Source organism: Panthera tigris, chromosome A2, assembly GCF_018350195.1.
Source record: "Panthera tigris isolate Pti1 chromosome A2, P.tigris_Pti1_mat1.1, whole genome shotgun sequence".
Lineage (NCBI taxonomy): Eukaryota > Metazoa > Chordata > Mammalia > Carnivora > Felidae > Panthera > Panthera tigris.
Window position 1 is genome coordinate 18,020,210 of NC_056661.1, and position 25,918 is coordinate 18,046,127.

A 25,918-nucleotide genomic window follows, 5' to 3' on the forward strand; every position below is an offset into this window, starting at 1 on the left:
AAAAAAAAAAGACAAAGAGGCAACAAGCACATGAAAAGATGTTCAACAACATTACTGGTCATTAATGAAATGCCAATCAAACCACAATGAGACACCACCTCACACCCACCAAGATGGCTTTAATCCAAAAACTGGTAAAAATGGGGCGCCTGGGTGGCTTGGTCGGTTGAGTGTCCGACTTCGGCTCAGGTCATGATCTCACAGTTTGTGAGTTCGAGCCCCGCGTCGGGCTCTGTGCTGACAGCTCAGAGCCTGGAGCCTGTTTCAGATTCTGTGTCTCCCTCTCTCTCTGCCCCTCCCCCGTTCATGCTCTCTCTCTGTCTCAAAAATAAATAAAAACGTTTAAAAAAAATTAAAAAAACAAAAACAAAAACAAAAACTGGTAAATGAATGCTGGCAAGGATGCAGAGAAACAGAAACCTTTGAACACCCCTGATGGGAATGTAAAATGGTGTGGTCACTGTGGCAAACTGGTGGTTCCTCAAAAAGGTGTATTTGAATAATCAAATGACCCAGCATTTCCACTCTTAGGTATATACTCAAAAGGAATTGAAAACAGGTACTCAAACAAATATTTGTTTATAAATGTTCACAGAAGTACTATTCACAATAGCCAAAAGGTAGAAATAGCCCAATGTCCATCAACAGATGAACAGATAAACTGCAGTAGAATATGCAGTGGAATATTAATCAGCCATAAAAAGGAATAAAGTAGTGACACATGGTACAACTTGGATGAACCTTGAGAACATCGTGAAAGGAGACAGACACAAAAGCTCCAATATTGTATGATTCATATTCTGAATACAAATTATTCAAAAAAGGTAAATCCATATGTCCATGGAGAAGAAAAGCAGACTGATGGTTGCCAGGGAATGGGAGAAGGGGAACCTGAGGAGTGATTACTAGGTACAGGGCATTCTTTTGGGGCAACGGAAAAATTTTGAAACCAGAGGAATGGTGGTTGCATTAACACTGTGAATGTACTATATGCTAAATGCCACTGAAGTGTACACTTTAAAATAGTTAACTACATGTTATGTGAAATTCTTGATTTTTAAAAAGTATGCTAAGTAAAGGAAGCCAGGCTCAAAAGACCACATACTGTATGATTCTATTTATATGAAATGCCCAAAAAGGGTAAAACCAGAAGGACAGAAGTACATTACTGATTGCCTGGGACTAGGGTGGGAAAGGGAAGTGACTGCAAATGGGCACAAGGGACTTTTGGGATAATAAAAAGTTCTAAAATTGTGGTAATGACTGTACAACTCTGTGAATTTACTAAAAATAGTTGAATTGTGTGCTTAAAATGAATGACTTTTACAGCATATGTTATCAATAAAACTCATTAAAAAAATTGAATCATATTAATATTAAATACAAGGAACATGGGGAGGAAATGAAAGAGTCCAGAGAAAAGCAGGAAAAAAAATCATCCTTTTTCATTCAATAAATATTTATGGAGTCCTACTTACACTAGGCACTGGGATTAGGGTGGAGAGCCAAACAAATCACCTGTCCTTGTGGAGTTTATAATCTAGCTGTGGTGACAAACAAACACATCCTGTCATACAATAAATAAGGCACGGACTCAGTAGGTTCTGAGGTATATTAATAGGAAAAAAAATAATTTATCATACCCTTTTCTCATTTGGCATTACTGGAACTATGAACAGAAAAAGGTTTTACTATTTTACTTGAAGACTTGTGCTCTGTTTAAACTTTTAAAAATTTAGCATGGGTGGCTCAGTCAGTTAAGTGTCTCACTTTGGCTCAGGTCATGATCTCACAGTTTGTGAGCTTGAGCCCAACATGGGGCTCTGTGCTGACAGCTCAGAACGGGGAGCCTGCTTTGAATTCTATGTCTCTGGCTCTCTCTCTGCCCTCCCCCGCTCATGCTCTCTCCCTCAAAAATGAATAAACATTTAAAAATAATAAAAATGAAAAAATGAAAATTTAGCTCTGAAATATGCTCAGATTTTTTAGATTCTGAGAACTTGTGAACACAACTGATTTCTACAGACAGAAAAAACCTAGTCTAATCTTGTGTTAGCACAGTAATCAACTTAGACATAACACTCGGTACATATTAAAACACAAAGAACTAAAAATAAGAGACAAAGACTGGGGTGTGATACTCATTGGAGAGGATAGGAGATACCTCTTCCAGCTTTTGGATATAGAAGACAGAGTCCACTTGAGTAGAGATTTGGGCAACAGAGCCTTAGTTCTTCCTTGGGATTGACAAAACTGCAATTTCCAGAAAGTTTTATGTGACTTAGGTAGCTGCTGTGAGCCACGTTAAATGTTCTAAGTAAACCCAGATAAGGCAAAGGAGGGAAGTTACCAAGAATTTTAACAGTGAAAGGTCACTGAATAGGATATTCAATGGGCTTTATAATCCTTTCTATCCACCTAAAAAGTTAACAAGTTTGTAGTTTTCAGCTTCTCTTAAGAAAGATGTATTTTAGGGTACCTGGGTGGCTCAGTTGGTTAAGCGTCTGACTTTAGTCCAGGTCATCCTCTCACGGTTCCTGAGTTTCAGTTCCAGCCCCACATCGGCCGTCATGCACTGTCAGTGTGGAGCCTGCTTCGGATTCTCTCTCTCCCTCTCTGCCCCTCCCCGACACACACTATCTCTGTCTCTCAAAATAAATAAATAAGCTTTAAAAAAAAAGAAAGAAAGAAAAGAAAAGAAAGATGTATTTTGGGGGCACCTGGGTGGTTCAGTCAGTTGAGCATCTGACTCTTGATTTCGGCTCAGGTCATAATCTCAAGATTCCTGGGATCAAGCCCTGCGCCTGGTTGGGATTCTCTCTCTCCCTCTCCCTGTGTCTCTCCTCTACTTGTGTGTGCATACTTTCTCTCTCTTAAAAAAAAAAAAAAAATTCAGGGGGCACCTGGGTGGTTCAGTCAGTTAAGTGTCCGACTTCGGCTCAGGTCATGATCTCATGGTTCACAAGTTCAAGCCCCACGTCGGGCTCTGTGCTGTCTCTCAGCTTGGAGCCTGGAGCCTGCTTCGGATTCTGTGTCTCCCTCTCTCTCTGCCCCTCCCTGCTTATGCTCTCTCTCTCTTTCAAAAATAAAAAAAAAAAATTTAAACAAACAAAAACAGCAGAAGGTCCGTCACCCACAAAGACCTTTAAGAAAAAAGATGTATTTTGAATTTTGAACTAAGTTTGAGCTTTTTGCTAATTTTAAACATTCTTCAATGCCTTATTCTATTTGTATTTCCATAAAGTTCTAGGAGATAAATCTGATGTGCACCAAAGTGGAAAACCATTGCTAAAAATTGATAACATATCATAGAATCAGAGTAGTTCAAAGCTTATGAAGCCCTTAAATCAGAGTAGCTCTCCAGCAATTCAAAGCATAGCTCTCTCTAATAGCAAACAGCTAGTCCATTTTTATTTTCTAATTTCAAGCTTTGAGTTTTGTAAATATTTAACCATGAATTTCAACATGTCTTTTAGGATATGAATAAAATGGGTGGTTTCGACTCTCCAGTTCTAAAGCCTTTTGATATTCAGAAATGTTGGCATATTTACACGAAAGATTGAATATTATATATTCCATTTCAGATTTTTGTTTCTTTTGAAAGCACTGGTATTTAGAGATGGTATGCTACTAAGAAACTAGAAGATTCTTTTTTTTTTTAATGTTTACTTATTGTTGGGGGGGGCAGCAGAGAGAGAGGGAGACAAAGCGGGCTCTGAGCTGACAGTAAACAGCCCAATGTGGGGCTCGAACTCACGAACCACAAGATCGTGACCTGAGCTGAAGGTGGATGTTTAACCGACTAAGCCACCCAGGTACCTTGAAACTGGAAGATTCTTAATCCTCCAAGTACATAAATGTTGCAGTTTAGAAGAGGGGGAGCAAATCATTTTCCACTCCCAAAGGCACTGATTATTCCATAAACATTAACACACACTGCATCCAAGAGGTACCACCGAACACAGACTCTGTCTCGTCTACCCTCAGTCCCAATGCAAAGATGTAAAGATGCAAGTCAGGGTTCTTTATTTATTTTCCTTCATATGCCAACATTCATTTCCACCTTTACCACACCCCAGGCATCCTTTCCAACAGATATCAGCCTAACCTGTTAAGAAAAGTGAAAGCCAAAGATCTAAGCCTATCAAATTCTTTACACAAGGAATATCTGCCATATTTTCATGACAAAAGCTGTACCACCATCCTTTAATCTGTCATTTTGCAATATCAGTCATTTATTCTTAATATTTTTTTAAATTTTTTTTTAACGTTTATTTATTTTTGAGACAGAGAGAGACAGAGCATGAACGGGGGAGGGGCAGAGAGAGAGGGAGACACAGAATCGGAAGCAGGCTCCAGGCTCTGAGCCATCAGCCCAGAGCCCGACGCGGGGCTCGAACTCACGGACCACGAGATCGTGACCTGAGCTGAAATCAGACGCTTAACCGACTGCGCCACCCAGGCGCCCCAATTCTTAATATTTAACAAGACTTTGCAGAACAAGACAAATATGAGAGTCATAATAAGATTTGAAGTCAAAAACAGGTCTGCATTCTAAAGTTCAGAACTTAACCTCTCTGAGGCCTTGGTATCCTCACAAATTCAATGAGAACAGTATTTACTCACCACAAATGACCTGAGAAGGGACTCAATGACCCTATGTATGAAGGTGCTATGACGGTAAAATGCTAGGGATATCATAGTTTTGTTTTGTATTTTTTCAAAATTGTAGATCTTTTAAAAACTGGAACTCAGTTTCACATTTTTCACAGCTACTATTTCACCGTGTGTACCCTGTTCATACATTTTTTTTTTTAGTTACAATTTTTTTAGTTCCACTATGTGCAAGTACTGTGCCAAGAATCTGAAATGCATCAGCGAATGTAATTGTCTCAACAACCCTATTACCATTCCATTTTGTAGCTGAGGAGATTGAGACTAAGAGAAGTGCCCTCAAACAGAAAGTCACACAGCTAGGAAGTGGTTAAGCCAGGATATAACTTATCTAAATTGGACAACTCACTAAAAGCAGAGCTGTCATTAAATACAATGCCTGTTTATATTTTTTTGGGAAAAAATCCACCATTGTTTAATTATGGAACCACAGCAATATACCGTATATTAGAATTCCCCAGCTTTCACCTGGAGAGGGATCATCACATCACATTGCCTGTTTGCTACCCCCATCCCATGATAAGCTCCTGCAGGCATGAATGCTCTTCTCTTCTGTAGCCCATTGCCCAGCAAAATGAGCATGTGCCCAACTAAAGCCAGAACGCAGAGGAGGAGTTGAAGGCTGCAACAGGGTTTAACTGTAAGCCCACCTTCACCCCCATGGCATCACTTAGTACCCCTTCCTCTTTCTATCTAGGTATCTGGACTTACCACTTAGGAGTGGCCTCGCCAATATTTCAAGTCCTTGTGGGGCTTCACATCAACCCTGCCCCCCACTCTCATTTCCAAATAGGCCACAGGACAGGGTAGATGATCCAAGCTGGGAAAATCATAGTGTTTCCACTGCCGAAGCACAATGACTTGTTCCAGAATGGGAACCTGTCCCAAGCCAAGTGGAGCAAGGACAGAAAAACTGCTCATGCTTTTTTAAATTGCTCATTCTCTGACTGATTATAGGCACTGGACAGCCAAAGGAGGGTCTTCTGCAGGGGAGTAACAGGGTCATATATGCATTTTAGAAAGATGATTCCAGTAATAACCAAGGAACAAGACACCAAGGGAATAAGACACACAGTGGGAAGACCAGCAATGGGCCTACAATAATAGTCCTGTCAAGAGAGGAAGGCTGAAACCAAGACAATGGTAACAGGAATAGAGAAAAGTTAACACTTTGAAATTGCTTTCTACCTTGCTGGAAATTGCTGGAAGCAATTTCCTTTCCTAAAAGGAAAAACCTGTTTTCTTTGAACCCCACATGTAGAGATGAGCATTGTGAACACCTGATTTATGTAGGAAGTACTTAACTGAGTTCCTAGAAAGCAGTAAGATGAAGAGGTTATGAGCATAAAGTCTGAGTCTTGCCCCTTGAGTTCAAATCCCGGTGTTATGTCACTTACTGGCAGCGTGACCTTGGATGAATTACTTAACCCTTGTGCCTCAATTTCCTCATCTAAAAGATCAGGACAGGGGTGCCTGGGTGGCTCAGTCGGTTAAGCGTCCGACTTCAGCTCAGTTCACGATCTCGCGGTCCATGAGTTCGAGCCCCGTGTCGGGCTCTGGGCTCATGGCTCAGAGCCTGGAGCCTGCTTCCGATTCTGTGTCTCCCTCTCTCTCTGCCCCTCCCCCGTTCATGCTCTGTCTCTCTCTGTCTCAAAAATAAATAAACATTAAAAAAAATTTTTAAAGATCAGGACAGTAATAGAACCTACCTTATAGGGTTGCTGGTGTGCAGAAAAGGAAACCCTTGAACTGGCTGATAAAAGGCTAGTAGTGGGGCATCTGGGAGGCTCAGTCAGTTAAGCATCCAACTCTTGATTTCAGCTCAGGTCATGATCGCATGGTTTGTGAGCTCGAGCCCCACTGTCAACGCAGAGCCTGCTTGGGATTCTCTGTCTCCCTCTCTCTCTGCCCCTCCTCCCCTCTCAAAAATAAATAAATATTTTTTAAAAAGTTCTTATTGATCGTCCAACCAAAGATTTTAATATGTGCACATTCCCTGGTTTTCAAGGATATGAGTTCTAAGATCAACAGAAAAGATTGCCCAACCAATTATAGTTATCATACCAGTCACTATGATAAGTATATAGTATACATTATCTTTAATGTTCACCACGATTGATAGTCAAGGATTCCCCTCTTAAGAATGAAAATACTGAAGGAGCACCTGGGTGGCTCAGTTGGTTAAGCGTCTGCCTTTTGATTTTGGCTCAGGTCATGATCTCACAGTTTGTGAAATCCAGCCCCACGTTGGGCTTCATACTGACAGTGTGGAGCCTGCTTGGGATTCTCTCCCTCTGTCTCTCTCTGTCCCTCCCCAGCTTGTACTTTCCCTCTCTCTCAAAATAAATAAACTTAAGAAAAAAAAAAAAGAATGAAAATACTAAAGGTCAGTGCTGTGACACAGCAAGGGTATAAACCAAGGTCTGCCTGATTTAGTGTAAGTCAGTTTCCAGTGAATTTAATTAACATGAGTCAGTCATCAAGGGACTGATCATATATGGGCATATTTAAAGCATCTATTTTCTGGACCTGAAAAACAGAATAACAAATTTTAGAAGTGGTGACTCAACTAAGGAAAACATCCTTTTTTTTTTTTTTTTTTTTTATAACATTCCTGCTAACCCGTAACACTAACTCTCTTTCACTTGGCTCAGTTCAGGCCCTAATCACTATTCATTTGTATCATTATAATGGATTATAAGGGGGTCTCCCAGCATCCACTCTGGCTCTGCTTCAAACCAGCTCTTCACACTGCTTGCCTAGGGTACAAACATGATGGTGTCCCTCCCATTTATAAAGCTTTTTTTTTTTTTAAGTTTATTTATTTTTTGAGAGAGAGAGTGCAGAGGAGGAGCAGAGAGAGAATCTCAAGCAGGCACTGCACTGTCAGCACAGAGCCCGATGTGGGGTTCGAACTCACAAACCTTGAGATCACAACCTGAGCTGAAATCGAGTTGGCCACTTAACTGACTGAGCCACCCAGGCGCCCCTACAAAGCTTTATTAATGGGTCACCAAACCACAGCAGCATTTTCCAAACTTGCGTGGCCAAAGACTGTTTTAAACTAAAAGAACATCACTTGGCACTCACAATATCTACTGAGTTCTTGGACTGGAATAGAGAGGAAAACATGGCCTCAGTAACTGAGGCAAAAATAAATGAATGGGGCGCCTGGGTGGACCAGTTGGTTAAGCGTCCGACTTCGGCTCAGGTCATGATCTCACGGTTTGTGAGTTCGAGCCCCATGTCAGGCTCTGTGCCGACAGCTCAGAGCCTGGGTCCTGCTTCGGATTCTGTGTCTCCCTCTCTCTCTGCCCCTCCTAGCTTGTGCTCTGTGTGTGTCTCTCTCAAAAATATTTAAAAAACAAACAAACAAACAAACTTTATGGTCAAATAAAAAACAAATTGGGGCCCCTGGCTGGCTCAGTTGGTAGGGCATGCAACTCTTGATCTCAGGGTCATGAGTTCAAGCCCTACAACTAGGCATGAGGTCTACTTCAAAAAAATAATAAATCAATTTAAAAAACATTAAAAATTAAGCCATTTTAATTTTCTTATAAACAAAATTTCACAAGTTATAAGAACACAAAACAAATGTCACAGACTAGCAATTGAATGGAAATCACATATCATGCTAGTTAGTAAATCTTAATCATGCAATGTAAGCTGTAGATTCCAAGTCACACATGTATGTGTTCATGATGTCCCAGTATTCTTAACTTTTATAATTATATAAATGTGTTTAGAATTTCTAGTTTTGTACTTTAAAAATACATTTTAGAATAAAAATTACTCAATTGTCACTTTTCTTTTTTTAAGTCCTATAACATCTATTACACTGGCATTCTCCCTCCAGCTTTAGCAGGTGGCAAGATAACCCAGGAGCTTGTTAAACTGCACAGTGTGTCACAACTTCCCTTTGGGTCATGTTGTTCAGTGAAGAGTACAGCAGTATACTTCCCTGTGTTTCAGAAAGAAGGGAAAAAGGTATGGAAGTTTCTCAAAAAATTCAAAATAAAAATACCATATGATCCAATAATTCCACTCCTGAGTGTTTACCAAAAAAAAAAAAAAAAAAAAAAAAAAAAAAAAAAGGAAACACTAATTCAAAAAGATATATGTGGGGCACATGGGAGGCTCAGTCGGTTAAGCATCTGACTCAATCTCAGCTCAGGTCTTGATCTCAGGGTCGTAAGTTCCAGCTCCATGATGGGCTCTATGCTAGATGTGAAGCCTACCTACCACCCCCTTCCCCCCCAAAAAAGATCTGTGCAATGCTATGTTTACTGCAAAATTATATACAATAGCCAAGATATAAAAGCAACCTAAGTGTCCATTAATAGATGAATGGATAAGGAAGATGTGGGGTGTGTGTATAAATAAACATAATGGAATATTATGCAGCCATAAAAAGGATGAGATTGTGCCATTTGTAGCAATACGGATGGACCTAAACAATATTATGCTAAGCAAAATAAGTCAGATTTTTTTAAGTTTATTTATTTTGAGAGAGACAAAGACACCACAAGCTGGTGAGGGTCAGAGAGAGAGAGAGAGAGAGAGAGAGACAGAATCCCAAGCAGGCTCCACACTGCCAGCACAGAACCCAACACAGGGCTCAAACTCACAAAACTATGTGATCATGGCCTGAGCCAAAACCAAGAGACGGACGCTTAGTCAACTGAGCCACCCAGGTGTCCCGCGAAATAAACCAGATTGATAAAGGTAAATGCCATATGATTTCATTCATATGTGGAATCCAAAAATACGAGTGAATAAACAAACAAAAAGCAAAACCAGACCTATAAATATAGAGAACAAACTGATGGTTGCCAGAGGGGAGGGAAGGGCAAAATGGGTGAAGGGATAGAGGCTTCCAGACATGGCATGACTAAGTCCTGGGAATAAAGGGCATAGATAGCATAAGAAATATAGTCAATGATACTGTAATAGCATTTTATGGGGACAGATGGTAGCTTTACTTGTGAGCACAGCATAATACATAACCTTATGGAAGCACTGTTGCATACCTGAAACTAATGTAACACTGTATGCCAACTATACTCAAAGTAAAAAAAGAAAGAAAAAGAAGGAATCAAAATAGATCTATTTTCATATGTGCACATGTGTGTGCACGCACACACACACACATTTTAATGGAACAATATATCATTAAAAAAATTAAATGTCAGTAGCTCTTAACTTTGGCTATCCATGAGAATCACCTGGAATCATATAAAAATTACTGATGCTTGGTCTCACTCTCCTTCAATTCCTCTCGCCAAATAATGAATTGATTGCACCCAAGCTTGAGGCACCCTGAATGGCTCAGGTTAAGTGTCCAGCTCTTGATTGAAGCTCAGGTCATGATCTCATGGTTTGTGAGACTGAGCCCCGTATTGGGCTGACAGCACAGAGCCTGTTTGGGATTCTCTCACTCTAAACTCACTGCCCTCCCCCGCTCGCACATTTGCCTTCTCTCTCAAAATAAATAAACACCAAAAAAAACAAAAACAAAAACAAACAAAAAAACCTCCCAAGGTTGAAAACCATTACTACAGAGGAGGGAGGGAATCAAGTGGAGGCTTTAAGGGTAGAAGCCAGACTTCTCTGAATATACCTTTTTTTTGTAGATTTAACTTTGAATTTGAAAAAGCAATCCCCAAAACATAAAGCAAACTGTGTATTGAATTGAGAGAAAAACCATAAAAATAACTATTTCAAGAGACTTGAACTGGACACCCTAGTGGGATATATCCTAAAGATAATAAGAACTCAAGAAAATCTTCAACAGTTTGTTTCAAACATCGTTACTTCCAGCCTTATGATTCTGAGACTGTTTCATGTGCATTATGGGATTAAGAAAATGAGTAATTATGTTACTGAACACGGGAATTTTCTGGCATTAGAGAAAGGATATACATTAGGTTAAGTAAAAGCAGTATAGTCCTGAATTTGAATTGGAAATATAACTAAACCCAGTAGCAATGAGTATCTCTACCATCCAGATTATGGTCTCCACCATTTTTGCCTAAAAGGAAACAAGGCTCCTTGAAGAAATTGCTGATTGCTGGTCTGGAGCTAAACATGTAACAAGACTGGGAAATTTTCTACCAGAAATCACAGATGCTATAAAAAACTGCTAAGATTGGGGCACCTGGGTGGCTCAGTTGGTTAAGCACCCGACTCCTGGTTTGGGCTCAGGTCATGATCTAGCAGTTCGTGAGTTTGAGCCCCACATTGGGCTCTGCGCTGGCAGCTTGGACCCTGCTTGGGATTCTCTCTCTCCCTCTCTCTCTGCCCCTCCTCTGCTTGTGTGCTAGTGCACACGTGCCCCCCCAGCCCCCCCACCCCCCCAAAACAATTATACTTAAAGAGGTTTCCACTACACAAAAAATGGGATGAGCATCAAATAAGAACATATAGCAATGGACTAAAACACCAAATACAATTAAAATAATTGAGTTTATATGGTATTTTGTCAAAGACTTCATTGGTCATCTTTGGAGGATGCCAGAGAATCAATTTATTATTCTGAAAACAGGTAAATAGAAGAAAAGACTCTGCATTTATCCGGTCTTTCCTGAACAAACTATTCTGCAGAGTGATCAAAGTTAATGAGAGGAAGTTTTTCTTTACAGAAACATTCCAGTATGCAGTGAAGAAAGAATGACAGAATTAATGCCATCTGAAACTTGAGTGAATTAATGGATACAATCCAGGCAATGGTCAACATGTTTATCAGCATCATAAATGAGAGACCAGTTAGCCATATGTCCCTTCTTTTTTTTATTTTTTTTATTTTTTTTAAGTTTATGTATTTATGTTGAGAGAGACTAAGTAGAGTAGGGGTAGAGAGAGGGGGGAGAGAGAGAGAGAATCCCAAGCAGGCTCTGCACTGTCAGTGCAGAGGCTGATGCAGGGCTCGAACCCATAAACTGTAAGATCATGACCCAAGCCAAAAACAAAAGTCAAGAAACTTACCTGACTAAGCCACCCAGGCACCCTGCCTTATGTGCCTTCTAATGGAAAACACATCAGAAGCTATGAAATAGTTGTTGGAGGTGGTGGGAGGTAGCAGGTGGGGAACAAACCTGAATCTGATCAAGCCTACACAACAATGGCTCTCAAACTTTAGGGTACATCAAAATCATTATGAAGATCTTGTTAAAATACAGATTGCAGGCCCCCATTCTCAGGGTTTCTGATTCAACAGAGTAAGACCAAGAATCTGTATTTCTAACAAGTTTCCCAGTTGAAGCTGATGTTGCTGATCCTAGAACCTCACTTTTAGAACCACTGCTCTAGTACTAATTATGAATTTAGAGAAAAAAATGGGAGAGAGGAACTGTAATGCAAACATCATGGGGATGCAATCAGTAAACACCAGACTGAAAAATATCTACAAAATAAACTTCCTTGTACAAATAAGCTTCAAAAGAAAAAAAAAAAAAAAAAAGAGAGTGAGAATGGGGGAGTGGAGAAAGAGAGATCCTATAGTTTAAAAGAGACTTAAGAGATAATGCAGCCAAATGTAACCTATGGACCTCATTTGGAGACTTTAGTTTGAATGCAGATTGACTATTTGATACTAAGGAAATATTGTTCATTATTTTAGAGGTAATAAAAATTTTATGGGTATATTTATAAAACTAGTCCTTAAAGATATAAGGTTAAATATTTATGGATACGATTATTCCTATAATTTTATTTAATTATCTGGGAGGAAGGTGGTTTGAGTAGGAATGACTCAAAACTGGTGCAAGCTCACACCAGATCAGGAGAACTGCTTCCAAGAATCTTTCCTCAGCTAGGGGCTCCTGAGTGGCTCAGCTGGTTAAGCGTCCAGCTTCAGCTCAGGTCATAATTTCACGGTTCGTGAGTTTGAGCCCTGCATCAGGCTCTGCGCTGACAGCTCAGAGCCTGGAGCCTGCTTTGGATTCTGTGTCTCCCTCTCTCTCTGCCCCTCCCCTCCTTGCACTCTGTCTCTCTCTGTCTCTCAAAAATAAATAAACATTTAAAAATTTGAAAAAAAAAAAAAAGAAAGAAAGAAAAAAGAATCTTTCCCCAACTCTTTGTTCAACGAAATTGTGTCGGGAGCTTGAAATTGGCACGGTAAATACGTGAGTAAATATTCCCCAAGGGAAACTAGCAAGCACTATAAATCAGAGCTGGTTGCCATGGTATCAGTACCATGAAGTTGGGTGATGAGTAGATGGGTTTATTACACTATTCTTCTTGCTATTGTCAATTATTAACATTTTCCATCATAAAAAAAAAAAAAAAAGAAAATCAGCAGTTCTGTGGGCAGGGTGATTCTGATACAGATGGTTCACTTACACAGTTTACAAAACACTGCCCTAACACATTCAGCCACTAAACACAGTCACTTATTCTGAAATAACCATTGCCAAACACAACCCCTGCCCCACGTATACTAGTAGATGTGATATCTCTCTGCTCCTAAAGTGCCTACTGACTAAAAAGATCCATCTTTAACCCAATGCCATTGTCCAAGACTCAAAGAAGACAGCTCCATTTCAAGGGCTGAGCACTCCTTCTCTATCATAACACACAAAAACCCCATATGTCTACTACAGCACACTAAAATCTCCTAAGAGTGGAGACAGGGACTTCCCTGCCACCTTTTGTCTAGCACAACCTTGGCACACATAGACACTAAATATAAATGGACTGAATGAATTATTCCTATCATCCAGGCTGAAAAGGACTAAAAGCCAAATCTCCTTTCTGATGTATATATCCTCGCACCAACTCACATATGGCCACCAATTTAAGTAGAATTGTAGAAGGAATATAAAACTATTCTGACACCAATTGGTGGATTTCAATACAATTCTGATGTTAACCACCCAGAGTAGCATCATAATCCACAGTTAAAGAACATGGTCCCTATCAAGACTGCCCCTGCCTCAGATGCAACTACACTTTGGGAGTCGCCAGGCCAATCATATTTCTGACCTACTGGCTACAAATTCAGAGGTTCCCACAACTCAGGTATGATTTGTTAGAACAACTCACAGGACCCCAGAAAGCACTATACTTACAATTTTATTATAAAGGATACAAATCAGGGCTAGCCAAATGAAGAAACATACAGGATAAGGTCTGGAAGAGTCCTGAACACAAAGTTTTCCATGCCCTCTGGAATCAGGGCACATCACCCTCCTAGAATATAAACGTGTTCACCAAAAAGGAAGCTCCACTAAGCTTTAGAGTTCAAAGGTTTTTTTCAGGGTTTTATTCCATATTCATGATTGAATCCTGGGCCACATGATTTTAAACTCAATCCCCAGCCCCACTTTTCCCCAGAGGTCAGACTGGCTCAAAGTCCCAATCCTCTAACTATATGGCTGGTCCTTCTGGTAACCAGGCCCCATTCTGAATTATCGCATTAACATTAACTCAACTGTGATCCAAGGGACTCATGAATAAGAAAGACACTCCATCCCTTGGGAAAGTCTAAGAATTTTGGAAGGCACAAAGACCAAGCACATTCTTTATTATACAACAAAAACAAACTGCTAAAATTCTCTCGCCAAGTTACAAAAATAGACAAATGTAAAGATATCTAAGACCACAGATGCTCACTCATTTTAGGAGCATTAAATCCCATTCTCATTTATTAGCCTTTCAGATACCACTCATCTAGTAGACTACACACCATTAAAAAATTTTTTTATACATTAAATTTAACTACATTCCAAGAGTTATCTAGTGATTGCAACAAAACTCTGTAACATCACCAACCAGATTGGGCTTCTCTTTCTCTTTTGTGTAGTTGAGAGTTGGCCTGGTAATGGCAAGACAAATCACCTCCTTGTTAATAATAATGGAATCACCAAACAAAAGAGCCTCAATAATTTTTCCCAAAGGAGCCATCAAGACTGTGGCAAAAGGTGACAAGTATGCCTATTTATGGTATGAAACAAATCTTCCTCTAATAATAATTTTACTTTTCTTTAAAAATACTGGATGTCTTGGGGCACCTGGGTGGATTAGTCGGTTAAGCGTCCGATTTCGGCTCAGATCATGATCGTGCAGTTCGTGAGTTCGAGCCCCGCATCGGGCTCTGTGCTGACAGCTCAGAGCCTGGAGACTGCTTGGGATTCTGTGTCTGTGTCTCCCTCTCTCTCTGCCCCTCACCAGCTCGTGCTCATGCACGCTCTCTCTCTCTCTCTCTCAAAGATAAACATTAAAAAAGATTTTTTAATAAAAATAAAAACACTGATGTCTCAAAAAACGGAAATGCTTTAATTGTAACATTGCAAACTGAACAGTAATTCTCCAGCCACTGGTTTAGCCAAAAACTTTTTGTCCAAATTTCAACATCATTAATCATTGTCTTCACACATAGTATCTTGTGGGGGTATCACATCTTAAAACTCTTTCTAACAACCTCCCAGGCAGGTATTAGGACTTGGACTGAGAAAAACTCAAGGCATCTATTTTTTTATTTTAATTCATTTAAGTGGAACCTTAAATGCAAAATAAATAATAGAAGTTAAAAGTTTTAGTTACTGGGCTATGAACACTCCCCCCCCCCTTTTTTTTTAACTCCAAAGAATCATAAACTAAGTTTTACACCTAAGAGGAAAAATGACATGAGAAAAACTTATTTTGAAGATACGATATACAAGAACAGTCCTAGCCGACCACATATTTCTAGAGACAAAATAGCTGTGCCAACACCTATTTTAGTCTGGAGCTACATCATCCAAAATTATTACAAAAAGATTTAATGAGCAAAATGTTTCCCCTATTATTTCCCTCAAGTTGCTTTTTATTTGAAGGGGAAGCCTTGATCCATTTTTACTGAGGAAACATTTAATCTTGAAATAATATCTCATCCTTCACCAGAACTGTAAACTAAAGCTATTCTGTGCTACAGGTGATGAAAACAAGCTCCTCACAGTCTCCAGAATGGGCACATATGCCCAACCTGTCCTTACCTACATATTACACACTGGTGTCCTCAAATGCATTTGGTTCTTCCAATAAGGACATTTCAAAGCTGCCCGTAGATTACTAAAAATGCTTTAAAGCTGAGGTTTTTTAATTTAATGTTTATTTATTTATTTTTGAGAGAGAGAGAGAGAGAGAGAGAGAGCGCGTAAGGGCAGAGAGAGAGGAGACACAGAATCCAAAGCAGGCTACAGGCTCCGAGCTGTCAGCACTGAGTGCCACATGGGGCTCGAACTCACGAACCATGAGATCATGACCTGAGTCGAAGTCGGACGCATAACCGACTGAGCCACCCAGGCTCAGTTTTTTGTATTAATGCTAGCGTAAATCTTTTGTGTTCTGTGAATAAGTGTCCTCTAATTATTTTTTTAATAATCCTATTTCCTTAGTAAGGGCCACCATGCAAAAAGAGGCTGCTTTTTCTCTTGTACGGTATTTGAAAATTATTTCTTCCACACCATTCTCATAGCTGCTTTCAAAAAGAGCAGTAGGGTTCTCAGTTTGACTAAAAGCTTGGAAGAAAAAAGAAGGCCACACATCTTTTAGACGCACAAATGAAGTGGGTTCCTAAGGAGCAGTAACCCCACATTCTCACACCCAGGAAGCTGCTGAGTGCCACGCCCCACCCTCACCTGCCTCACAGGGAATACAGGCCACAGGAGCCTCACCAGAGTCACAGATATGTTCATTACCATGTGATAAAAACAGGACTTAACGTATCTCTCAAAGAGGAAAACTAGGCAGAGGAGCAGTGTGTGATTCATAGTACTGTGTAGCTCACTTCTCTAACTGGAGACTATTCTGTTCTTTTCTATAATAAAAACAGTGTGTGAGCAGATCACTGAGGGACATCATTCTTTTTCTAAAACTGACAATATTTTAACAGTAAGTATTAGAAGCAGGGCTTAAAAAAAAAGCACTTAAAATTCAGTATTCTCAAGTATCTCCATTAAAAAAACTAATCCAAGGATAATTCAATCACCTCACTGTGGATTTAAAATATCTGGCTATTTCCAGAAACCACAATGTGAAAGTTAGTGATTTCCTCATTATCATAATTGCTTCCTAAGTATTTTCATTATAATAGTGACCTTTTAGTTTCTTTCATTTTTTTAACAGAGTAAGAAGTTTATAAGAGCAACATATGGAAAATTCCCAATAGCTCATCATTTCTCATCAGATAGTGAAAAGTTGTGAGACTTGAAAGAAGTTCAAAGGGCGCCTAGGTGGCTCAGTTGGTTAAGCGTCCAACTTCGACTCAAGTCATGATCTCACGGCTTGTGGGTTCCAGCCACGCAACAGGCTCTGTGCTGACGGCTCGGAGGCTGGAGCCTGCTTTGGATTCTGTGTCTCCCTCTTTCTTTGCCCCTTCTCCACTCATGCTCTGTCTCTCCCTGTCTAAAAGTAAATAAACATTAAAAAAAAAAAATTTACGGGGCTCCTGGGTGGCTCAGTCAGTTGAGCGTTCAACTTCAGCTCAGGTCATGATTTCGCGGTTGTCTAGTTCAAGTCCTGCATCGGGCTCTGTGCTGACAGCTCAGAACCTGGAGCCTGCTTCAGATTCTCCCTCTCTCCCGCTCTCTCTGCTCTCTCTGCCCCTCCCCTGCTCGCACTCTGTCTCTCTCTCCCTCAAAATAAATAAACATTAATTTTTTTTTTTTTTTTTAATTTATAAGGGCACCTGGGTGGCTCAGTCAGTTAAGTGTCTGACTTCGGCTCAGGTCATGATCTCATGGTTCGTGAGTTGGAGCCCCACGTTGGGCTCTGTGCTGACATCTCAGAGCCTGGAGCCTGCTTTGGATTCTATGTCTCTCTGCCTCTCTCCCGCTGGCACTCTGTCTCTCTTTCAAAGAGTAAATAAACATTAAAATTTTTTTTTAATTTTATTAAAAAAACCCAAAAAGAACGAAGTTCCAATAAGCTGTCTTTTCATTAATTTCTAGTTAAAAGATTTTGTATGAAGATTGTTATTTTTTAAAAAGAACCTTCCCCCAAATAAAGTCTACATTATAGCAATCTTAAAAAAAAAAAAAAAATGCAGAAGCACCTGGGTAGTTAACTGACCTCGGTCAGTTAAGCGTCCAGCTCTTGATTTTGGCTCAGGTCATGATCTCACGGTTCTTGAGTTTGAGCCCCACATCAGGCTCTGTACTGGAAGTGCAGCATCTGCTTGGGATCCTTCTACCTCTCTTTCTCTCTGCCCCTCCCCTGCTCACTCTCGTGCACGAGCGGTACAAGCTCTCTCAAAATATATAAACATTTTTTTAAAAATGCATTTATTTCTCTTTCATGGATCCATGGTATTAAAAATAGCCAACAGACAGATAAGCTTAGAAAAATCAATAACAACACGTTTCAAGAGATAATTTTCCCTTCTTAAACATTCACCTCTATGAGATTCAACTAGTAAAAGACAAGGCCTTTAAGTAAAACCTTAAATTATCTTTTAAAATAAAGGCAAATAACATTCCTTTCCACTCTCTGAAAAGATGTCCCCACTTTCTTTCTGTTCTCACCCACCCAGCCTTAAGGCCTTCTTGCATCAGCTGCCTTCACTGGCTCCTTTCCTCTGACAGGAACGTGCTAGGGGGGACTATGTCTTACCAATAACAAAAACCTTCCTTCACACCCACCTCTCTTTCAAGTTATCACTGGTTTTTTTCTTCACTTCTTCAAAATGGACTCCCCATTCCTTATGTGCACCTTCTGCAGCCATCTGCTGTCACACACACTCCCAGTGCTGCTGCCACCAGACCTCTTCCACCACAACTCCACTTGGAGCCTCTATCCCTGTGCAGTGTATGCAGTTTTTTTGTTCTTTTTTGTAACGCAAGCGACTGACTTAAACAATGATTAGGCATTCACTTCAAAGAGGCATCTACTTCTAGAGGGCTATCTTGAATAAACACATTGCCAGCCACTTAATTAGATAAAAAGCCAGGCTGCCTTCCCTCACTGAGCCTCCTTTGTTTTAGAGATCTTGGTTGATTCTGATAAATGATTTGGAACACTTGTTTTTTCTCCTATGTTTTAAATTCCCCAATAAAGAGTGAGCCGGAAAACCCTAGGCCCCTACCCTCAACTCCCAATATAAAAGCAGAACCCTGGGCCTGTGTGTGCTCCTGCTCTCACTCCCAGGCATGTGCACTCTCCCCCCACCCCTCCCCGGCTAACCACCCTCAACGTCCTCGCTGTGTGGCTCCACGTGTGCTGTGTAATTTCCACATCCTATAAATAATAAACCTTAATTTCTTCAAAGTTTCCTGATGGTTATTGCTGAAGGGTGTCTTGCAATTATAATAAGCACAAGGGCCAGTCCAACCACAGCACAGGCTGTGACCAGCGCATAACACCCTGAGAATTACAGCTGAGTGCAACCACTTCAACACCAGCCTTACCTCTGCTGACCTCTCCATTGCTTCCAACACCACTGACTGACCAGTCCCTTCTGCTGCTCCCATATCTGTGCTCCCCCAGTGTACTCTGTGATGCCAGTCTCCAAAATCAGCTGTCAGAAACTCACTCACTAAGTATCCATTATGGACCAAGTGTAAGCTAAGCACTGGAGACAAAGAATAAGACAGCTTCCCATCCTCAAGGAGCTTCTGTTCTACTGATAGAGAAACAACAAAAAGCAAAGGAGAATTCTAGATCATTACTAGAGTTCTAATGTAACTACCTGGGGTGCTATTAATCTCAACAACAAAAGGACCCACTCTAAGCAGGACAATTTGAAAAGCCTCTCTGAAGCTGAATCCTAAGAGAAGAGGAGCCAGCTTGTCAGAGCCAGGAAAGAAAGATTCAGCAAGGGCCTGCAGCAATCATACAGTAATTAGGGAGAGTGAGGCAAATGTAGAAATAAGCTTAGCAAGCAAGGATGGGTAGGGCTAGAGAGAAAAGGTAGAGAGAAAGACTGGGACAAAATCCTGCAGGATTGTGTAGACCAGGGAAGATATGCAGATTTCATTCCATTTGCAATGAGGGGATTTAAACTGAAGAATGATATGATCTGATCTCCATTAAAAAAAAGTATCTGGCTACTAGCTGGAAAATGGACTAGAGAGGACAAGGTGCTCTTTTGGGGTAGGGATCCATAAAAAGCAGACTGGGTATGACACTCAAAGCATAGCAACAAAGGAAAAAAAATAGACAAATTGAACTTCATCAGAATTTAAAACTTGTGTTCTTCAAGAATGTAAAAAGACAACTCACAAAATAGGGAAAAACATTTGCAAATTACATATTGGGTAAGACACTGGTATCTGAAATATGTAAAAAACTCGTACATCTCAACAACAAAGACAACCCAATTTAAAAACGGACAAAGGAGCTGAATAGACATTTTTCCAAAGAAAATATACAAATGGACAAGCACATAAAAGATGTTCAACATTTTTAGTCATTAGGGAAATGCAAATGAAAACCATAAGATACATTTCACACCCACTAGGATGACAATAATCAAAAAGACAAGTGTGGCAATGACATGGAGAAATTGAAATCCAAGTACACTGGTAAGAAGGTAAAATGGTTAAGCCACTGTAGAAGAGAGTTTGGCATCTCCTCCAAAAGCTAAACACAGATTGTTATATGAGCCCACAATTCTACTCATGGGTGTATACCCAAAAGAACTAAAAACAGGTACTCAAACAAGGAAATGCACAGGTATGCAATAGCAGCACTATTCACAATAGCCAAATGGTAGAAAATGCCCAAATGTCCATCAACCGATTAACAGATAAACGAATTACAGTACATACATATAATGGAATACTATTCAGCAATAAAAAAAAGAATGAAGTATTGATTGATACAGGCTACAATACAGATGAAGCTTGAAAACACAATGCCAAGAGGAAGGGGCAGACACGAAAGATCACATATTGTATGACTCCATTTATATGAAATGTCCAAAACAGGCAAACCTACAGAAACAGAATGCAGACTGGTGGCTGTCAGGGGTGGGAGGAGGCAGGAGGAGGAAATGGGTACAAACTGTTTAATGGAGGATTATCACTTACTTGGGAGTGATAGAAATGTTTCAGAACAAGACAGAGGTGGTTATTACACAATATAATTAAGTGTATTTAATGCTAATGAATTGTTCACTGTAAATTGATGAACTTTGGGGCATTTGGGTGGCTCAGGTGGTTAATCATCTGGTTCTTAATTTCAGCTCAGGTCATAATCTCCTAGCTTGTAAGAGTGAGCCCCGCATTGGGCTCTGTGCTGACAGCTCAGAGCCTACTTGGGATTCTCTCTCTCTCCTTCTCTGCCCCTCTCCTACTCGTCCTCTCTCTCTCTCTCTTTCAGAATAAATAAACATTTAAAAATAAATAAATAAGGGGGCCACCTGGATGACTCAGTCAGTTGAGTGTCTTGACTTCGGCTCAGGTCATGATCTTGCGGTTCTGAGTTCAAGCCCTGTCAGCACAGAGCCCACTTTGGATCCTCTGCCCCCCTCTCTCTGCCCCTCCCTGCTTGCACTCCCCCAAAACTAAATAAATATTTAAAAAATAAATAAATGATGAATTTTATGTTACATGAATTTCACTCAAATTATTTTAATTATTTTTTTAATCTTTATTTATTTTGAGAGAGAGACAGAGTGTGAGCAGGGGAGGAGCTGAGGGGAGGGAGACACAGAATCAGAAGCAGGCTCCAGGCCCTGAGCTGTCAGCGCAGAGCCCCACGCAAGGCTTGAACTCACGAACCATGAGGTCATGACCTGAGCCAAAGTCGGATACTCAACCCACTGAGCCACCCAGGAGCCCCTCAAATTATTTTTTTAAAAAGACAATAATGGGGGGGCGCCTGGGTGGCGCAGTCGGTTAAGCGTCCGACTTCAGCCAGGTCACGATCTCGCGGTCTGTGAGTTCGAGCCCCGCGTCAGGCTCTGGCCTGATGGCTCAGAGCCTGGAGCCTGTTTCCAATTCTGTGTGTCTCCCTCTCTCTCTGCCCCTCCCCCGTTCATGCTCTGTCTCTCTCTGTCCCAAAAATAAATAAAAAACGTTGAAAAAAAAAAAAAAAAAAAAAAAAAAGACAATAATGGGGCCCCTGGGTGGCTCAGTTTGTGAGTTCCAGCCCTGCATCAGGTTCTGTGCTGACAGCTCAGAGCCTGGAGCCTGCTTTGGATTCTGTGTCTCCCTTTCTCTCTGCCCCTCTCCCGCTCGTGCTCATTCACTCTCTCTCTCTCTCAAAAATAAACATTTAAAAACTTATAAACAAATAAACAAACAAACAAATAAATAAATAAATAAGAGGATGTGGAGAAACTACATCCACATGAGGGTCTCATTCTCACCCTGACTAAATCTTGTCTTAAATCTTGGCATTTACCCATACTTTTTAAACACAGAATGTTAGGGGTGCCTGAGTGGCTCAGTCACTAAGCATCAACTTCGGCTTAGGTCACGAGTCCCACATCGAGTGAGCATGAGCCCCACTTTGGATGAGCACAGCCCCACTTCGGGTGATGAGAGCCTCCAGTAAGTCTTTGGCATGTGAAAGTCTCTTTGGAAACTCCCTCTTGACTTAATCTCCCCAGACTCCATAAAACAGTCACCACCACCCCCCACTTACAGTGCAGCTCTTCCTGCCCATGGTCCTGTCCCCATGCTTTAATAAGATTACCTTTTGGCACCAAAGACGTCTTCGAAAATTCTTTCTTGGCAGTCTGCTCCAGACCCCATGAACCCCATCATCACCTCCAAAACTTCATCACCGTCATGGCCTTATTCTCTTCAAACTGGATAGGACAGCCTCATCCACTCCCATATCACACTGATGGCTCCTCACACCTCTCATCTAGCCTTGACCTGTCTTCCAGTTCCAGGCCTGTGATTACCATGGCCTGCTGGCTATTTCTTTTCTTTTTTTTTTTAAGTTTATTCATTTATTTTAAGAGAGAGCACGAGTGGGGTAGCGGCAGAGAGAGAGGGAGAGAATTCCAAGCAGGCTCCACACTGTCAGTGAAGAGCCCGATGGGCGCTCCAACTCACAAACTGAAGATCATGATCTGAGCCAAGATCAAGAGTCGATGCTCAACTGACTGAGCCACCCAGGGATTCAGGCCTGCTGGCTATTTCTACCAGGCCATCCTGTAAGCCTTTCAAATTCATGCAATAGGTCCAACTCTGTCTTCCCCTTGAGAGGAAAGGAAGGAAGAGGACAGGAGAGAGAAGAGGGGAGGGAGAAAGATTAATTTTGAAATTTTCCAGTGTGATACTGTGATATAATATTTACTTGGTCTTTGGCCCTGGTTCCTTGCACAGAGCCCCTAAAACCCTTGGAATTTCCTAAGTGATTGAGAGGAATGTCTTTTGTTATTCATAATAAGGCCCTTTCAACCACACCTAAGCTTATGCTAATGAGATGACTAGTTACTAGAGGAACCAACCAGGTGATTGGAACTTTCAGTCCCTAGACCAAGAGGGAGGGGAGAAGGGCTTTGAATTGAGCTCATCACCAATGACCAACGATTTAATCAACCATGCCTACATAAAAGAACTTCCAGAAAACCTAAATAAATGAGTTCAGAGCTTCCAGGTTGAACACACTGAGGTGCTGGAAGGGTGGTATGCTCAGAGAGGGCACAGAAGCTCTGTGCCCCTTCCCATATACCCTGCCTTATGTATCTCTTCCATTTGGTTGTTCCTGACTTGTATCCTTTATAATAAACTGGTAACAGTAAGTAAAGCATTTTCCTAAGTTGTGTGAGCCATTCTAGCAAATTATCAAACTCCAGGAGGGGGTTATGGAAACCCCCAAATTTATAGATGGTCTGTTAGAAATATAGGAGGCCAGGACTTGTGATTAGCATCTGAAGTAGGGAGGCCATCTTGTGGGACTGAGCCTTTAACTTGTGAGGTCTGCACTAACTCCAGGTAGTGTCAGAAGTGCTTTAAGAACAGAAACAACAGCTTTTCTTTATCTAGTATCTTTATTAACAGCACCATCCCTCTGGTATTCCAAAGTAATACCAGGTTCACCCCAGATATGGTGTGAGGAGGAGTAAATCTTGACTCTCCTCTCTCTCTCACCTTCCAAAAGCTATGAGTCAGGGCACCTGGCTGGCTCAGTCAGTAGAGCAGAGTGTGTGACCCTTGATCTTGGGGTCCTGAGTTTGAGCTCCACATTGGGGGTAGAGATTACTTAAATTAAATTAAAAAAAAAAAAAAAAAAAAAAAACAAAAAAAAACTAAAACAAAAGCAAGGAGTAATTCTTACCAATTCAGTTAAAGTATCTGAAGTATACAGCCCTACATGAAACGTGAGCAAACATTAGATGAAGATGAACATTCAACCTTCCTACAATGAATAAAACTGAAATTAGGGGCGCCTGGGTGGCGCAGTCGGTTAAGCGTCCGACTTCAGCCAGGTCACGATCTCACGGTCCGTGAGTTCGAGCCCCGCGTCAGGCTCTGGGCTGATGGCTCGGAGCCTGGAGCCTGTTTCCGATTCTGTGTCTCCCTCTCTCTCTGTCCCTCCCCCGTTCATGCTCTGTCTCTCTCTGTCCCAAAAATAAATAAAAAACGTTGAAAAAAAAAAATTAAAAAAAAAAAAACAAAAAAAAAAAACTGAAATTAAAACATTGAGAAAAAATTTCCCCAAATTAGTACTTTTTAAAGAATTTTAATACCTTGTGCTATCAATGGCACAGCAAATTTGGTATTCACATATGTTGCTGATGACTGTGTATACTGATCGGAACAATCCTTCTGAAAAGCATATGACTATACTTATTAAATGACCAAAAAAAGTACATTTTGACCTAATAATTATATTTCTATCAATCTGTTCTAGGGGAATAAGCCAAAAATTTTAAAAAGGCTTATGCAATCTTTGAGGAAGACATGGTCACAGCTGCAGTGGAGCTTGGGGTGCTGGCTCCTGCTCTTGACTCACTGCTGTTGGCTCTCCCAGAGGAACAATTCTGTCAGGAAGCTCAGCTGCAGCCCTGGCTCTTAAATATAACAGAATAATCACCCCAGGAACCAGAGGTAGTGATTCACCAAACTACAGTTACCCTAACCAGCCACAATGTAAAACCAATGTAAAAAAAAGTTATGTGTTGACTTGAAGCAAAAGAAAAGAACCTCAAAATGGATGGACCAGTTCAGATGCCTAACAAGACCCTGAGAATCACTACTTAGAAAACTCCTTGTGGTGATGGTAGTAAGACTTGGGATCTTTTTCAGATGAGGATTCACAAGCAACTCACTGACGTGCACGGTCCTTCTGAGATTGTTAAACAGATTACTTCCATCTGAGCCAGGAACTGAGGATGAAGTCATCAATGCCAATGCTTAAATTAATTACTTTAATAAATTATCAAAACCCATATACATAAAAAAGTTCATGCAAACAAACATCTGGAGGCAACCTAAAAGGAGAATAATTAAGTAGAGTATAATATATTCACTTAATTTACAAAATGCAGCAAGAAATCATTAGGACAACAAAATACCAGCAAACTACATCCAGCAGTATATCAAAACGATTATACCTTAAAATGTGACCCAGTGGGATTTATCCCAAAAATGCAAGGGTGGTTCAACATACAAAAATCAATCAGTGTAGTATACCACATTAAAAGATGAAAGGAAAAAGCTACATCATCTCAACTGAAGCACAAAAAACATCTAACAAAATTCAATACCCTTTCATGATAAAATCACTCAACAACCAGGAATTAAAGGGAATTTCCTCAACATGGTGAACAGCATTTATTAAAAACAAAAACAAACAAACAAAAAAACACAACTAACATCTTACTCAATGGTAAAAGACTGAAAAATTTCCCGCTAAATCAGGAAGAAGACAAGGATGCCTTGTCGATTCACGTCTATTCAGCATAGTACTGAAAGTCCTAGCCAGAGCAATTAGGCAAGAAAAATAAATAAAAGGCAATCAAAATGAAAGGGAACAAAACTATTCACAGATTACATGACCTTGTATACAGAAAACTCTAAAAAATCCACAGGTTTCAGGGTACAAGACAACACACAAAAAAACAGCTGTAGCTGTATATACTAACAATCAACATTCTGATGATTAAATAAAAAAACAGGCCTCTTTTTAAAAAACGTTTATTTATTTTGCAAAAGGGGGTAGGGAGGGGCAGAGAGAGAGAGAGAGAGAGGGAGAGAGAGAATCCCAAGTAGGCTCCATGCTCAGCATGGAATCCAACATAGGGCTCAATCCCATGACCTTGGGATCATAACCTGAGCTAAAATCAAGAGCTGGATGCTTAACT

The 25,918-nt window shown here is 40.5% G+C and overlaps 1 protein-coding gene and 1 pseudogene across 1 annotated transcript in view; one reads left to right on the forward strand and one right to left on the reverse strand.

The window, feature by feature from the left end:
* The window catches only part of PRKAR2A (protein kinase cAMP-dependent type II regulatory subunit alpha), a 111,926-nt gene that overhangs the window by 78,647 nt on the left and 7,361 nt on the right, over positions 1 to 25,918 (reverse strand). The gene's annotated exons all lie outside the window — the stretch shown is intronic.
* On the forward strand, positions 24,648 to 25,442 carry LOC107180208 (annotated as a pseudogene).